We start from the raw sequence: 9,399 nt of genomic DNA on the forward strand, positions 1-9,399 counted from the left end.
ATCATTCATGTTAGCTTTATTTCTGGCCGATTTTAAAAGTTAGGTTTTTCATAAATGCATTTAGATTGTTAGCCATCCTGTTTGATATGGGCTGACATATCATGAGCCCATATCAGACAAGTAGCAATTGTCCTATCAGATGAGCTGGCTGCCAGACAACTAGGACGAGAATCGAATCCTGGATGGATGTTTGTAAATCTTATGCGTGCAATACTGGTCATAGCTTCTTGTGGGTGTAAGATGGTAATCCATACTATTTGTATGTCATGCCCGTGATGTAACTTGGGCAAAATTTTTGGTGAATAAATAGCTAAATGGCCAGTGAGTGACTAACACTTTATGAGAAACTCTCCGTCCACCAAATAAAAATTCCTTATCCTTAATGCTAAAAGAATGTAATTTTATCAAGTCTAAAGAGAGATATTATATAGTTAATATTTAAATCTGAGTGAAAAACACATTTTTTTTCTAACTAAACGTTATGGGAAATAACGTTAGATCTTTGCGGTTTGCAACGCTTTATGTTTTTTAAACCATTTAAAATAATATTCCATTTGATCTCGGTCGTTGGCTGATCACAATTAGCAGATATTTAGCGGAAGTTTCCGCTTGAATTTTCTTGAGATTGAAACTCTACATTTAGACTGCTTAAAAACCTTTACCTCATCTATTCATGGGGAAAGCAATATTTCACATCTTCTCGTAAAATCCAAATTGAATCCTCGCTTCATTTAACAGTTTAATTGAAACAAAAAAGTCTTAATTTTCCGTCTTAATGGTGCATGAAGAACATCAGTTTCGGACTCAAGTACTTAGCAAAGAATTTAAAATAATTACGTCTTTTCTTTCATTATTTTACTTCATTTAGTTTTAGAAGATTTCTTAGAGCATGGATACTTCAAAAAGCGAAAAAAGGAAAAGAAAGAAAGGTCTTCAAAACTAACTATTGCTAATTCCAGTTTCATTAAACTTATCAATTAGACTATTGTACATGTTAATTTATGACATGTAAGAATAAATAATGAAAATGATAAGTAAAATATGTGCAACTCATGTTTTCCTTTTTTGTTAAGCACATTGTGATGAAAATATATGGGAAATGATTCATATAAAAGACGCGCGTGCAAGAAAGCTCTTATAAACGCTTTTCAGAAGTTGTTAAGATTTTCATCCACATCTACAAACAATCATATTTCATTTTTATCTTTGCTTAACAATTCATTTTTAAAGAAGAAAGAAATGTTTGTTCCGTGGTTTCCTAAACTGGCGAATGGGAGAGCAAAAGCCATGCATTTAATTTTGCTTTCGCATAGAAATTATAAAAATGTCTGAAGTGCTATGAAGAGCTTTTGAAAAAATGTCTTTATTAAAATCAAGATTTTTTTAAATGACTTATAAGACATAAATAAAAGAAGATGATGATATCTTCCGTGGTGAAATCGATGATGAAAATTTAATTTAACATTACCGTACTTGTATAAGAGAACTGACGGCACATAAGCAAAGAATAGAACGTAGGGGGGGGGAGAAAGAGTGTACATATAGTGTTTTATGTGCTGTGACTTATCTCACAGCAATAACAGAAGGAGCCTACAAAATTCAACGTGGCAAGAGGTGCAAGATTGCGCCTGTCGTTGGCAAGATGCTTGAGCACTATACAGATGAGAGTACAACTTTGCTCAGTTCCGCCCCCAGTTTTGGTTAAGAGCACCCCGAAGGGGAAGAGTCCAAGGGTTTCCCACTCCTCTTTCCCTACCACCGACCTCACAAGAGGACTTTCGTCTTGACGCATAATATAATCAGAGTTCTCCACATCTCACAGCACTATACAATTATAAACATATATGCCTTCTCAGAGATTCGAACCCGGGCCCTTCGGTACGGCAGTCAGAGGCATTAACCACTATCCCGGTTGGGCAGCCAGATGGTACACTTTGCATTTGGATTCCCCTTACTTGTTTCTTAGCCAGTCAACTATATTTAATATTCACTAAAAATAATCCAACATGATTTGTTTCTGTGTGTGCTTTAAAAAATGCCTATAGTGAGATATGTCATTTTTATTGCAAATGCTTATGCTACTGCTTTATCAGGGAGATTTTTTTCCTTGATATACTAGTAAAGAACGTTACCCCACTTTGCACAAATTTCACGAATGGAGGTTCTGTGGTTATCATATATTTCCTCTTCGTCTGTAGACACTTACTGTACCGCAGCCAGGTACATGACATCCTCCATACTGTCTTTTGTTTCTGTTTCTAGATTTGTTGCAGTTCTTCGAACTGCCCTCATTTTTATAGTCCTCTAATAACTCCAGCACGTCTTCATTGTTAATTTCCAAGCCCACGATTTTGCCTACAAACATAATATTATAGATAACCAGAAAACACCTCAGCGTCAAATCTTTCAAGATCTGTGCCTGCTTTAGAACTAGCCATAATTTCTTCCAATTCGATTTCATGGTCTTGTACGTAATGCGTCGCGAAATTTCGGCAGTAAGAGTTAAGCAATTTAGAATATTAAAATGATGCTTTAGGAGTCTTTAAGTGTTAATTATGTGTCAGAAGGTACCGTAAAACACCTCTGAAAATCATTTTGTCGACTTGGATGTTCGCTGCTTAAAACATGGTTTATCACACGAGACATTCTTTGTTCAGGAAATTAGATTCAGATTAGATTCATTTAATTCATGCGAATCAATAGAGCTAGGACAGTGGACAAAGGGTTTCGTTTGTAGCCTCAAACTTCCTGAGTACAATTTTGCAAAGATAATGGATATTTCATTAACTGTTTTTTCTTCTAATGTTTAAATGGTATCCTTTGCTGCAGAACTTCCTACTCTGAGCTCAAAAATAGTGAATATGTTCCATAATTGACATAAAGTAGGTGGCATTGTGTTTAATGTTCATTGACAGAAAAAAAGTACTACAACTACGTCACCTATGTGTGACGTTATCACGTGCATATTTCCTTCTGCAGTCAACAGATACCAGGACGTCATTCACGGCTGTTTCATTTGCAACAGTTCATTTAAAGAGTTCATATAGGTTTAAGTTTATGTTTTTGATGATTTGCCTTGAACATTGTGATCATTCTTAAATAATATAATTGATAATTAATATATTATGCATTTAATTCAACATTTTTATTTTTATATTAAAGCTCGACATTTTACAATATGAACACAGTTTCCTATGAGATGTCGATCGTTGGTCTCATATTCCTGTGTCACATTTTTGCAGCAAAATTAATTAACCGCAAAGTTCTGCAATTTTCACATCGCTTAATGCAACATTTTTTGCGTTGTAAATTTTATTTGCAATTTCATAATTTTATGTTTGTTCACGACTACATTTCTCGTTTTTAACGTTTAACAATGCTAATATTTCTTCTTAAATGCAGACACAATTTTTCAGCATCTGCAATTTATATAATATTTATTATATATGTTCACAGTATTATTAAAAGCACTAATCCATTAAGGATAAAAATTTTATTTCTTTATCATTCAATGTAAGATACTAAAATATATAACGATCAAGTTCCATTAGCTTATTATCTCAATGTGTTACAAAGCATCCTCCGGCAACTGTGAATATTTCTTATAAATTCATGGGCTGGCTTTACTGAAAATAAAATACACGCTTCCAAGATCTACTACAATGGAGGAAGGAGTTCCAGTTCCTCTTGCACTTTCCTTTGGGGAAATATCAGAAAAGATTACATCTCAGATTTCTACTTGAAGAAAGAAAAATCACCCTAATATTTGTTCAAGACCTTAACACTTCATTAGCGATATCGAAACTATTATTCCTAAGCCCTGCGTGTATGTTGTTAGCTTTATGTATGTGTGCTAGAGGCAAAGAGAAAATACGTTCCAATTAAAATTTTCATTTATCGGTATAACTCTAGGAATTTAGCCAAACACTTTGATTAGAACGTTGCAGGAGTTTACTGTGATCAAATGGAATTACATAGTTTACAGTTGTCTGGATTATTTAGGATACACTGGTAACAAATCTTTTTTTATCGACCTAATAAAATTGGGTTTATTGAGATACTTTGCTTTGGAGCGAGAAGAGATTATTGTTAATCTTCTTGACGAAACTTTATTTCTGGGAATAAGCAAATTTATGAAATTCATTACCAAAAATTAACAATCCATTTAATTCAAATCATTTAACTATTGAAATACTACTTTATAATTATAAATCGTCGAATTAGACAATACATTTTCTTAGAATACCGCGTTCTTAAAAGCAGAGATAGCTCTTGACAGGTGGAATATTTTAAAGTTCTTAACTTCATATTAATGTTGCATTAAGTTTAATTTTAACAATCATTAAATAAAATTTAATGACCTTTGCATGTATTTTAGATGCTAAAATTTATATACTCTTCAAAATATAGGAAAGAGGTGAATTTGATTATTTTTATTACCGTCACGTAATGTGGAAGAAATGTAACAATTTAGTGTGTAATATTATTTGGAACTTTGCCGTTATGCTGGTTTTTAGCAAATGATGTATTAGTCTGCCCTTGCCAATTCCTTGATGTATCCCATGTTGGGCTTGACGTTTGTGATACCGTAGAGAGTTATCTCCCGTAGAGATACACTGCGGAAAAAAAAAGAACAGTTCTATATCTCCCGTTCTATTGGGCCGATTGACGAAATTCAAATTACGTTTTTCATGTCTTGAAAGCGCGACTAAGTTGTACTTAGATTAATATATAGCATTGTTCTATACTAGGTATTTTAACACAAAATCGGACTTTTTTTTAAATGACATGCCAGTTTTTTTTTCCATATTTCGATTCTGCGGTTCTAATTATGCCTAAATATTAAATTCTGTAAACTTTGGTGCGAAATTTATGGAGAAATTCAAAAATGTTTCTTGGCAGGTTTTTTTTCAGTTTGTGCCAGGAATAATTTACTTGGCGAACTCCTTAATTTATAGCACCTATTTCCTTTCTTTTTTCCCTTGTCCACGAGCGGAAAGAACTTATCGTTCACACTTTCAAATAATTTTAACAAAGCTTGTAATCAGAAAAAAATATTAATTTATTTCCAGTGTCTCAGGTTTTTACTCCAAGGTAACTTATAAACAACAACATAAAGTGAATGAGGATTTTCTGAAGGGATCACTGCAGATTAAAAAGCTTAAATCTCTACATATAATAAAAGAAAGAGTCTATGTGTCTTGTTTGTGCTGCGCGTAAGATAATAGACCCAGTGCTACGAAATTTGGTATATAGGTGCATCTAGACAAGAGACTGTGCATCTCGAAGCGATTTTTTCAAAATTCGAATCAGTTTTTTTATTTTATCTTTTCGATTTTATCGCATCATTTTGAATAGTTTCATTCTTTTAGAAATGGGGTTTCAGCACCAGTTTTTCATTCGTTGCTTTGGATACTGGACTGTGGATACTGAACTGCTGACTGGTTTCTCGTGAAAATATGAGAGTTATTGTTTATTTCGTTGTAATTTTTTATATTATGTGTTAATTATATATAATTTTAATTAAAAGGTTTTGCATGATTTGTTTGGGAAACAAAGTTTTTAACTTCTTTATAACATTTGAATTTTTAAGATTTTGCAACTGGAAGTTGGTTAATTTATTTATTAGGATAAATAATACTTGTATTAAGGGACACTGCTATTTCATTGTAGTTTCTTTAGATGTAATTCTTTTTTTTTTTTTTTTTTTTTTTTTTTTTTTTTTTGACAAAGTTGATCTGCAGAGTATTCTGCGTGTACCACCGGTTGAGAACCCCTGCTTTAGGCATTTTTTCGGAACGTTTAAAAGCAGACGAAGGCTGGCTGCGTAGCTGTTAGTTATTAAATAAAATAAAAACATCTGAAAGCTTTCATGTTTTATATTAAGCCCAAATGCACGGTTTTAACGTTTTATGCGTTACTTTTATTTATAAAATATCATGTTCTTCACACTTAAACCATAAAATTCAATTCAACAGCAATATCACAAAATATTTAAGGGGGAAATGTTTAGAATTCCGATACACGGTCTCTCACGCTGGAGATAAAAGTGTTGCCATTGCTCGCTTTGAAATCGTGGAGTTTGTTAATCAAAAATTCGGTAACGTTTTACAAAATAAGAAATAGATAATAAAACAAAATCCAAATTTCGGTTTCCATATGCCCACATTCGTGTGGACGATTTCGTTATTCAAAATTTGATGTCTGCTGTTTTTTCACAGTGCGAGAAACATGCATACATTCATGCCGATTCTTCATTATTTAATTTCTTTAAATATAATGCGGGTCTCTAATATTTGGTGCTTCAATTTAAAAAGGTGTTCGCCGTTTATAGTGAATCAACGCAAAATATCAAAACGAAATTAAGAGCCCTTGTGAGCAAAACTGCCCCTTTGGGCTAATAATGTTGTTCTTCTTGATGTTTCTTTTATTTAGACACTGAAGATCAGTGCTGTAATTGTTGCTTAGCACAATTTTCCTGTAATAACTTAAAAATGCATGCAATATTTCTATGTACGGAAGTTCAGAAATGATTATTTATTATATAGGAAATGACCCTTATATAAAGAAAATAAGAGCATTAGTGTTCCCTTAAATTAATGAATGGTTGGATACAATTTTCTTTACTTTTTTTTCCCGATCTTAAATATACTTCCTAACAAAAATCCTAGTAAGTAAAGTACTTCAACTCTTCCGCCATCACTAATTCGACTGATACCAGTCTCCTGAGAATTCTGTAACAACTTTGGCAAATATTTGAGGTTATTCTGGGATTGAAGTTATTTATTCCGTAATGCCTAAATTTGTGAAACTTTTCTGCCTTTCTCTTTTTACTATTTCTCTTCTTAATGACAGAGCGGCAAAATTAAACATTTGAAGTGTAAATGTTTGCGAAATTAGCTATGCTGTTGCTAACAGCACCCACACTAACTTTATATTTTTTCTTCGTTCTTGGTTTCGAAATATCAAAGTTCACTTTTATGGCTTGTTGGTGCAAATGAGCATCAGTCTTGTTATAGAATGCAATCCTCAAATAAAGCTATTTTGCATATTTGGTGTAAAGTAAAAAGAGGGTGAATAAAATATGTCTGGCAAAAATATAAAAACAGTACTGGAGACTGAAATTCGTAGATTTTTTAAATAGAATATGAGTGCAAATATGGCACGCTTTGGTGAAACAGGGAGGTGTTGAGCGGTAGATAAAGGCGTTCACATTCTATTTGAGTAAATCGTCTTTCTCGGCTGTAAATATCATTAATAAGATACGGAGCTTACACATGTCTATTTTACTCATACAGCTGCAAAAAGAAACGGGACAGCTGCTCAAAAGAGGATTCGAGGGAATTGTTTTTTATACCTTTTTTTTAAGCCAGTTGCTCCATTTTAGCTGTAGTCCTGTAGACAAAATATAAACAAGCTTCGCATTCGTGTAGCGTTACTTCTGGCGATTCGCGCGGGAAATGATTTGCGCCAGCAAAACGCTTATTCATTCCGCTGCATAAACACATATCCATTGCAAAATACGTTTTTATCTAGCCTCTCAATTTTGTTGCCAGATATTTTTTAATTATCTTGTATTTTTGATAGAAGAATAGAAGAACCTTTAATACATCTGTCCCACGTAGCATAATTCCAAAAATATAAGTATATATTTGGGTATATAAATGCTTTTTTTTTCCCCTTCAACAGTATGCTACTCTTTCGAAGCGATGTGAACAGCGAGAATTTCTTTCTCTATGTTAAACGGTTATGCGGTTTATGTCAAATCTTTACCATGCGTTTCATGTCCAAGTAATAATAAAGTATACGCAGCAAATCGAGTGTGTGTGGTTTTCCACGGCTGTTTGAATGAAGCTGTAGAGTATCTTGTGTAAGTTAACACTTTTATGATTTTGGTCCAGAACGCAAATTTAACTTTGCGTGCACTTAAGCTGAGGATTTTGAATCTTAGTTCAGAGAGCTTCTGGTAATTGCGTCTCGCTGTTGGTATTCCTCGTCAGCTCTGTTTCAAATTAATATTCCGGCTTCAGCATTCTCGCTAGCCGATGACTTAAACTGTGCTCCAGTAAAATAAATCTTGAACTTATTCTGTTGCTTGAAATTTCACTATTTGCTATTAAGGTTGTAAGACATATCAACTTATTCTCCCGTCCCTTACGTATAGTATAGTATGTATATAAAAATCCTATCGTATCGTATAAGACTGATGAAAACTTATTATATTTTTTCCTCAGTGATATAAATCTTAAATATTTACACGCTTCTTTACCTCAACAGGTCTTCATGTTCCCTTTTAAAGCGTAAAATCCTAGAATTGAAAGCCAGATATTCCCACCAGCGCCTAAATGAAATTTTAGTAGTACTGTTGTAGAAGTGTCACTTATGCAAAGAGGGTGGCCATGAGTTGAGGTTTCAGGCAAAGTCCAGATTTTTATACTACTAATTATAGTAATATTTTTATACTACTAATTATAGTAATATTTTTATACTACTAATTATAGTAATATTTTTATACTACTAATTATAGTAATATTTTTATACTACTAATTATAGTAATATTTTTATACTACTAATTATAGTAATATTTTTATACTACTAATTATAGTAATATTTTTATACTACTAATTATAGTAATATTTTTATACTACTAATTATAGTAATATTTTTATACTACTAATTATAGTAATATTTTTATACTACTAATTATAGTAATATTTTTATACTACTAATTATAGTAATATTTTTATACTACTAATTATAGTAATATTTTTATACTACTAATTATAGTAATATTTTTATACTACTAATTATAGTAATATTTTTATACTACTAATTATAGTAATATTTTTATACTACTAATTATAGTAATATTTTTATACTACTAATTATAGTAATATTTTTATACTACTAATTATAGTAATATTTTTATACTACTAATTATAGTAATATTTTTATACTACTAATTATAGTAATATTTTTATACTACTAATTATAGTAATATTTTTATACTACTAATTATAGTAATATTTTTATACTACTAATTATAGTAATATTTTTATACTACTAATTATAGTAATATTTTTATACTACTAATTATAGTAATATTTTTATACTACTAATTATAGTAATATTTTTATACTACTAATTATAGTAATATTTTTATACTACTAATTATAGTAATATTTTTATACTACTAATTATAGTAATATTTTTATACTACTAATTATAGTAATATTTTTATACTACTAATTATAGTAATATTTTTATACTACTAATTATAGTAATATTTTTATACTACTAATTATAGTTAGTTTAATTATCAAAGTAGATTTATTCTAAATTAAATTTCAAGAAAAGCAATCTCCTTGAAATATCTCAATTAACAAAATGGGATTTTAT

The sequence above is a fragment of the Stegodyphus dumicola genome, chromosome 8 (assembly GCF_044657685.1).
Source record: "Stegodyphus dumicola isolate Sdum_Otavi_A_Nest chromosome 8, ASM4465768v1".
NCBI lineage: Eukaryota > Metazoa > Arthropoda > Arachnida > Araneae > Eresidae > Stegodyphus > Stegodyphus dumicola.